Source organism: Dryobates pubescens, chromosome 9, assembly GCF_014839835.1.
Source record: "Dryobates pubescens isolate bDryPub1 chromosome 9, bDryPub1.pri, whole genome shotgun sequence".
Lineage (NCBI taxonomy): Eukaryota > Metazoa > Chordata > Aves > Piciformes > Picidae > Dryobates > Dryobates pubescens.
Window position 1 is genome coordinate 38,986,913 of NC_071620.1, and position 8,465 is coordinate 38,995,377.

Here is an 8,465-nt window from a genome sequence, read left to right on the forward strand (position 1 = left end):
TTTTGCCCCTTCTGTGGCATAAAGTTGCTCTGACTTGTATATGTGGCAAAGTAGGAAAAAGAAAAGGAAGTAAGAGATTACATCTCATTTCTTTCTCCCTGATCTCCCTTGCATTGCTAACTTTTCTATGCTTTATTTGTCCATTTGCAAGATGTGTTCTTGCAAGGTTGCATCATACTCTCTAAGTTTCTTATAGTTTGCAAATAATTGAGACTATCTAAGGACAAAAAAAACCCCCAACAAAACAGAACAAGGAGCCAAAATCACAAAAGGCTTAATACATTTTCCTAAAGAAAGTAGTGGTTTTTTTTCCCCCCAGGTAATAGCCTTCTTTATCTTATTTTCATGAAGGAAAAGATGATAGTATTGATTGCAGGAGCCCTGGTACCATCAGGAACTAGAATGTTGGGCAGAAAAAGGCAGTATTTAGAAAAGATGAAGGAAAATACAATACAATAGTACTGTATTGACTCATGCAATAGTAATGACACAAAAGCATCAATAAAGCTTCTAAACACCCATCTGGAAGGATGTTGCTGGGCTTACCTGGCATAAGCTGTATGTCAGCTTGTGTGCAGTCTGCCAGGGAAAGCCCTTGGGAAGAAAGAGGAAAGGAATGCCAAATGAATATGAAGAGACAGGGACAGAAGTCATTTTTCTGTTTCCTCTTCAAGCCAATATTGTAATTTCAATATTCACAACAAATATGCTAAGCAAAGCCTAAAGTACAAGTGAATTTTAAAGCTCTTGAAGCTACAGGGAAGTCATTCACTATACCTGAAACTAATGTTTGAAAGGAAGGTGGCTGAATTAACATTTCCAGTCAACTACTGGAAAGACTATGGAATTGTTTGTATCTGACACAAGAGTCTCTTTCTTCAGCATCTCAAACTTTTTCATCTTTTATGCATTAGCTAGTTTTAAAACACACAGCTGTAAAGAGATACAGGGATACACTAGGAGTGTGGAAGCACAGCTGTCTGTGTTCAATACCCCAGCCACGGGGTGAAGCACAATTTTACTTTCACATTTCAATTTGCTATAGATCTATGGTTATAAAGACCTATATCAGAATAAAAGCCTCTGCCAACATTTTCTGGGCCTCTTCCCAGACAGATTGCTTCATAAAGCTGAAACATAAACACCCAAGACAAACCAAATAACCTGCAGCACAGGAAACACACATTTACCAGTCTGGAAAACATCACTCACCAGCAGTATCCTTACAATGAAAGAATAGTTTGCTGCTGAGAGGGTGAGATTTATTTTCTTATCAAGATACAGTGAAAGCCAGGATTCAAAAGAATTTATTACCTAGTTACTGATCCCTGGGCCAGTGTACACTCACTCCTGCCACAGACAGGACTTGCATACCTAACCTTCAAGGACACAGCTACGGTGAGAGAGCAGTGAGAAAATGGATATCAAGACTGGTGTGGGAGGGCAGCATCTCTTCAGACAAGGGATTTTTCTACACCTACAGCCAGAAATACAGGATCAAGTTACCCCAAGGAAGAAGCTAGTTAGCATCCCTTCCTTTATCACCCCACTCCATGCTGGAAGTACTCATGGCACAAGGATCTCTTCCCTTCACCTACTTAGGTGGAGCTACAGTTGGAGAGGCTGACAAGAACAAAGACAAGACTTATGGTAGCTTAATAACTCAGATGAAGCACTGAAGAGGTGATATACTATCTGCCTGCTCTAATTAGAAGATAAAGCAAGTTATATGAGTATCTTTTTAAATGACAGAAGATGTATGCACATCTAAATGCTTCTACAGTAGGATGGATACATTCCTCTGGCTCCCACTTAACAAAACCAAAACCATAATACCTGAAAATGTGTCAGTATTTCATTTTTTTGAAGTCATAGATAACAGGAGTACTGTCTAATATAAATTGTCTGGACTGTTCCTTAAATTTTGAAAATCAAAGCTGAGCTAATATTTCTTTCAAAAGCACCATGGAAAACCAGCCATGGCTGCAGAGAGCTATAAACTGGTAATGGTGATATACTAATATGAGCTGTGGCTCTTAAGAGAAATAAAACACCAATGAAATTTTTATACCAGTCTCTCCATTTAACATGATGAGCAATCACATACTGCTACACAATTCCCCCATGTCCTGTGCTCTGTTTCCACCTACTCTCTGATAGCCACCTTCCAGATAGGGCTGCAGTCATCTCCACCTCTCAGCATTTTGAAGAGCTGAATTATCCTCTGACAGGTACTTTTGAAAGTCAGAAGAAAGCATTCACTGGAATCAATAATAAGCAGATAAAATCCCAATGGAGATACAAGATCACAGTCATGGACAGGCTGTATAGGTCCACTGTGGGAGAAAAAGAAAAGTAGAGGGAGTTAGCAGAGGCAATTCCCTGCTCAGAGGCAGGGTCTGCAATTTCTTTGAATCCCACATCCACATTGGTCAAGCACAGAGATATTTACCACTTCAACAGCTCTCAGTGGAAACAGAGAATGTGTTGTGAGAAGTTGGGTAGAAAAAGGAGACAAAGAAGCAGATTATTAACACTTAATCAGTCCCTCAAATTTGTGCAAATGTTCCAGGTAAGTGCAAAGGGCACTGCTACATTTACATGGACAAGCATAATTGAGTTAAGGTTTTGATACATGTACATAGATCCAGTTTTTCAATTCATTCAAAACCTGTTCTTTTTTTGACTGGGATAGAGTTAATTTTCATCCTAGTAGGTGGTATAGAGCTGTGTGTGTGGTTTAAGATGATAACACATTGATGTTCTAGTTATTACTAAGCAATGTTTACACTAAGTCAAGGAGTTTTCAGCTTCACACACCATCCCATCAGCAAGTAGGCTGAGGGGTACAAGAAGCTGGGAGCAGACACAGACAGGACACTGACCCAACCTGGCCAAAGGGATATTCCATACTGTATGACAGCATATAAACTTGGGGGAGAGCTGGCTCGAGAACTGGCTGGGCATTGGTTGGTGAGCAATTGCATTGTGCATCCCTTGTTTTGAATATTCTAATTCATTTTTCCTTCTTTTTCTGTCCTATTAACTGTCTTGATCTTAAGCCAAAAATTTTACTTTCCCCTGCTCTTCCCCAATTCTCTTCCTTATCTCACTGTTATTATTATTCCTCCTGTTGTTCCTTTGATGTTTGCAGCAAACTCTCCTTATCTCAGTCCATGTTTTACATTTTGCTCCTAATTTCTTCTTCCCATCCTACCAGAGGGAGGGGCTAGGGAGAGCAGTTGTGTGAGCAGCTTCATGGGGCTCATCTTCCAGCTGGGCCCAAAGCATGACAACCTGCATCATATCTTTACACATAGCAAAGGCAAATTCCACTTAACACTCAAAATACTCACATAAAATGGTTCAAATAATGCAACATACATTTCCGTCCTAGTCACAAATATCATTGGAAGAAGCATTTCTTTGATACTTTCATCTACAGTAAATTAGCAATGAGCAATATAGAGATACTTGTTTGGTCCTGTATTTAGACTGGCAGAGATATCAATGCAGACCTGACTACCTATTGAAAGCAAAAAGAAAAAACCACAGTGGAAAACCACAAACCAATATAGTTGATAAACACAAGGACCACAGCAGACACAGGCTGGATGGTGGTTCAGTGGTCTATGTTGCCATGGCTCTGGGGAGGAACAAGGAACATGAGGCAAGGTGGGGCAGCAGGGAGGCCCTGTAGTCTAACAGAACAATGACTTGTCTACAGTCCCACCCCCACACTCTGCATGATAGTAGATAATGAGGTACAAATATTACCCTGCTTTGTATGAGAATGAGAATTCGACACCAAACAGCAGGAAGGGGTGAGTGGGTGTCCTGCCCCCCTGAAGGGATGACTTTTGGTAAGATTTGCAACCTCCACTACACCAATTGCTTCCCTGGGAGATCAAGTTTGTGATTGCAAGCATACTTTATAGCTATAGAACTATTCTGCAGTTTTGTTTCTCATTGGAAATCTTAAAGAATCTGTCCACATTGTGTATGAATAAATGCTACAATTCAAGCACCCGACTGCTGCTTTAGAATGCAGCCAGACCTATAGCAGGCAGGCTGTTTGTGTGTCTGGTGTCAGGCCTATAGCCGCAGCAATAATTAGTGTATCTAGCAAAAGATAAGGAACCTATGAAGAGATAAGTCCAGCCCTAGCCCCTCTAATCTCTGAGACAGCTAGAACACAAGGGGATTCATGTTTTATCAAATTCATTAATACATACATAGAATAAACCAGGTTGGAAGAGACCTTCAAGATCATCGCGTCCAACCCATCAACCAATCCAACACCACCTGAACAACTAACCCATGGCACCAAGCACCCCATCAAGTCTTCTCCTGAAAACCTCCAATGATGGCAACTCCACCACCTCCCCAGGCAGCCCATTCCAATGGGCAATCACTCTTTCTGTATAGAACTTTTTCCTAACATCTAGCCTGAACCTCCCCTGAATCTTTCACCAGACTTATCCACCACTGAATGTGACACTTCAGATGCTATGCTAAGATATGTAAGAATGCAGTGGAGAACTGGCATTGGTTTTGGATGAAGTGAAGGTGATATCTGTTGTAGACAGCAAAGAAAATCCACCAAATAGGTCATTAGTAGTGCTATGTGGAACTTGAGATGTCTATGTGTAATGCTGCTTCACAGAAGAAAACCCCAAAACCAACTGTAGACCAAATAAATTATTACTCTCTGGTTTTGTACAGATGTCTTCAAAGAAGTAATGAATACTTAGAGGGTGTGATGGGTTGACACTGTGTCCCAACAAATTTTGGAGAACTATCCCCAGAATAAATCACCAGACTATCTCAGTTGGTTTGAAAGCAGAATGAAGCTACATTTACAATGCAAGTGAAACTTAGAAAATATACGATGCACTGAATACGCACTATTTATATATATATATATATACACATATATTTACAATTTAGAAATAACACAATGATCCCCTTGAACTGTTCCCAGACCCCTCTGGACAGGGAAAACCAAATAGCTCCCCCTTCCTCTCCCCTGTACAAGGAAAAGAGAGAGAAAGCAGTTAGAATAGCCCGCTGTTGCTCAACCAAAACAAGGAATGCCGCCAAAGTCAGCAAAGCCAAGGCCAAAGCACCAGTCAGTAGAAGATAGAGCCAAGAAGTGAAAAGAGACAGAAATGTTTATGCAGCTTTTATCCTTATTAGCAAAGCCAATGGAGTGACTAATCAGATGTTATTATTTAGCATCCAATGGTAATTTATTTACCTTTTTACTCAAAGATGTCCAGAAAGTTCCTATTCTTGTTTTTGCAGTTAGGAACTAGGCCAAAGTTCCACCTGCAAACCATAACAGAGGGTCTTAGTCACAAATAAATTTGTCGTCATGATTCTATAAAGAGTCACAGAAATGTTGGTTGGTTTTGATTTCTAGAAGCCATCTCATCCATCTTCTGCTTTGAATAGGATTCCCATCAATATTAGATTAGCTTAACTGTAGCTTTGTCTAGCAAGTGTCAAAAACTTCCAAGAATGGAGCTACCACAGCCTCCCTGGAGCACATTGTCTGTTCTGCATTGCTCTTCTAGTTAAAATGCTTTTCTTAGTCTGAACCTTCCCCAACTACATGCACTACAGGAAAGACAGAGGGAGCTGACTGGTAAAGGTTGTTGAAGAGGAGGTTAGGGGGTGATCTAATAGCATATGGATCTAATCTGATGGCTAATGAAGGGGGTGGAACAAAGGTTATAGGCCAAGCTCCTCTTGGAAGTGCCAGTAAATATAACAAGAAGCAGCAGTCACAGATTGTGGCTTGTGTATGTAACCTAAATTCCTGCCATTCATGATAGCCCTTTGATGAAATCAGCTTCAGTTTCTTCAAATCCCTCTTGAACTGCAGGGGCCCAAATTTGAACACTGTTCTGTGTGCAGCCTCATGCATGCCCGCTAGCTGTGATTCTCCTAACACAGCTGAGTGCCTGCTCTGTAAGTGCACTTTTGGCTCATATTCAGGTTGACATTCAGCATAAATCTTTAGCTGTCCTCTTCAGCAAAGCTGCTACTCAGGCTGTCAATGCTGTTCCACTCCAGGCAAAGAGCTTTGTATTTCTTGTTCACCTTCATAAACTTTCTGCTGGCCCACTACTCATGTCTCCCAACATCTCACTGGATCAAATCTGTGCTGTTCAGTATGTCCACCATTTACCCCCTCAGCCTATTACTCATCTGCAAATCTGTGGATGGTGCATTCTGTATTAACACCCCTGTTAGTGATGGAAATATGAGACAGTGATTCCCAGTAAGGACCCCAGAGTATTCCATTTGTTCCCAGCTATCAGCTGGACTGCTCAGTACACTGATCACTACTTTTTAACATGATCAGTCCAGACAGTTTTCAGCTTACCTGTGATGAACAAATGAAAACACTGATCAGTGGAAAACTGGTGTAACACATTTTCATCTAGCCTTTTATTCTGGGATATCAATTGCCTTGTATTCTTTGAAATTTATTTTGAATCTTTCTCACTTGAGGTGAAAGCACTTTTTAAGTCAAGTTTCAGTGTTGAGAGCAGGGATCTCTGCAGCCCTCTTTTCCTCCTGTCTCTGTATTCTGCTAGTAACTGATGCACTTACTTGAAGATGCTGTAAATATGCAGAAGCAGAATGTTTTCCATTACAATGGCATGAGAAGCACAGAGGCTTGAAGCATGCAGCCATTTAAATTTGATCTCATTTCTATTTTAAGCAATCATTGTTTTGATCATGGAGATTATTAATTTGCAGTCAATGCAGAAATCTCTATCCTTGTCCAAGTTTTTTCTCCCCCATTCCATACCTCCCAAGTAATCTATTTTCTTCTAGTTACTTGTAGATATAGGGTCTTCTCTGTTTAGACTCATCTTAAGCACTTTGTTCAAATTACTCCACAGTCCCCATAATGTTGGTATCCCTCTCCAGTACCATGCAATAATCTTGAATTTGTGACTTCCTTGGTTTGATATATGCAAAAAAAGAGAGATGTTAACCTCGCCTTTTCCTTCATTTGTGATCTTTGCATACAAATAGAGCAGAGGAAATTCTTCTAATAATTACATGCTCTTCTTCACTGCATATATGGTACTGAACAGAGCAGTCTTCAGTGCTACCCTCACTGCAGATAATGAGATCCTTTTATATGATGTTTAGAATAATCTTCACTTTCCCAATTTATCGTACCCAGTTTTTTACCATAATGATATTCTGCACTTTGCTGTGTGAGACTTGCAGTAGCATTTCATTCTAGCAGAAAAATGATCTAGTCAGTCCAGCTGTCTAACTGTGAAAGCTTGAAAAATGGTATGTCTCATTGTAGTTGAATGAGAAATAGAGAACCAAGGCAGAAAAATGGACAAAGTTCCACTGCAGCAAAAAGAGCAGTTTTGGATGATACCAAATCACTTCGACTGAGTTTTTCAGAAGAGTCCTCAAGGTAGGATATAACATACAGTTAATGAGACAGGAAGTCACTAACTAGCTTAAATTTTCTCTTACAGTGCACTCACTTCTGAATGTGATTGTTGTTAATCGAATGGAGAAGTCATCTGGTCCCTTCTTCAACTCATACTTTAAGGTGAACTGGTGCTACATGTGCAAAAAGCTTAGCCGGTTTGAAATGCCTTGAATAGGCACCTCTGTCAATCAGAATTATTTATTATCTGAATTAAGGAAGATATCAGCAGCTGTGGTCAGAGATTTGGCTCCTGTGTGTGTGCCGTTCTATAGCAGAGAATGGAACATGCCCTAAAAAGCTTATGCTTGCAGAGTTCTGGAGGCAAAACTCCTTTCATGATGCAGGTGTTGGGGACATTGATGTGAAATTAGATCTGAACATGTCTGATAAAATAAGAGGGAATATTAATCCTACAGAAAGCATAGAGATAGCAAAGTGACACAGGGAAAAAATATACTAAGGAAGTACAGACTATGTAGACCAAAATCAACTCCAAACAATCCGTTATTTAGTAATATGGTATTGGGAATTTACACCCCCTCTGGTTTATAGTTACAAGACCTATGTTTGCATAGGGATATAAGGAAAAACCTTTTCCCTGTGAGGGTGCCAGAGCACTGGAGCAGGCTATGTTGTGGAGTGTTCTTTCTGGAGACATTCATAACCCACCTGGACACATTCCTGTGTGACCTACTCTAGGTGATCCTGCCCTGTCAGGGGGGTTGGACTGCATGATCTTTCAAGGTCCCCTCCAACCCCTAACACTCTGTGATTCTGTGATCCAGCTGGTTTGTGTTAAACGTCTCTGGTTATATATAAAAATTCCTTGTATTGTTTCACTAATACCTCGACTCTTGGATTATGCATTTTGTGCATATAAGAAGTTCACAGATAATTAGTCTACTGCTGCTACCATGACATATAATGTCTTTAGTGCCTTTACAGAGAGATTTGTGTGCTTAGTAGCCACTGCTCAAGATGTGTT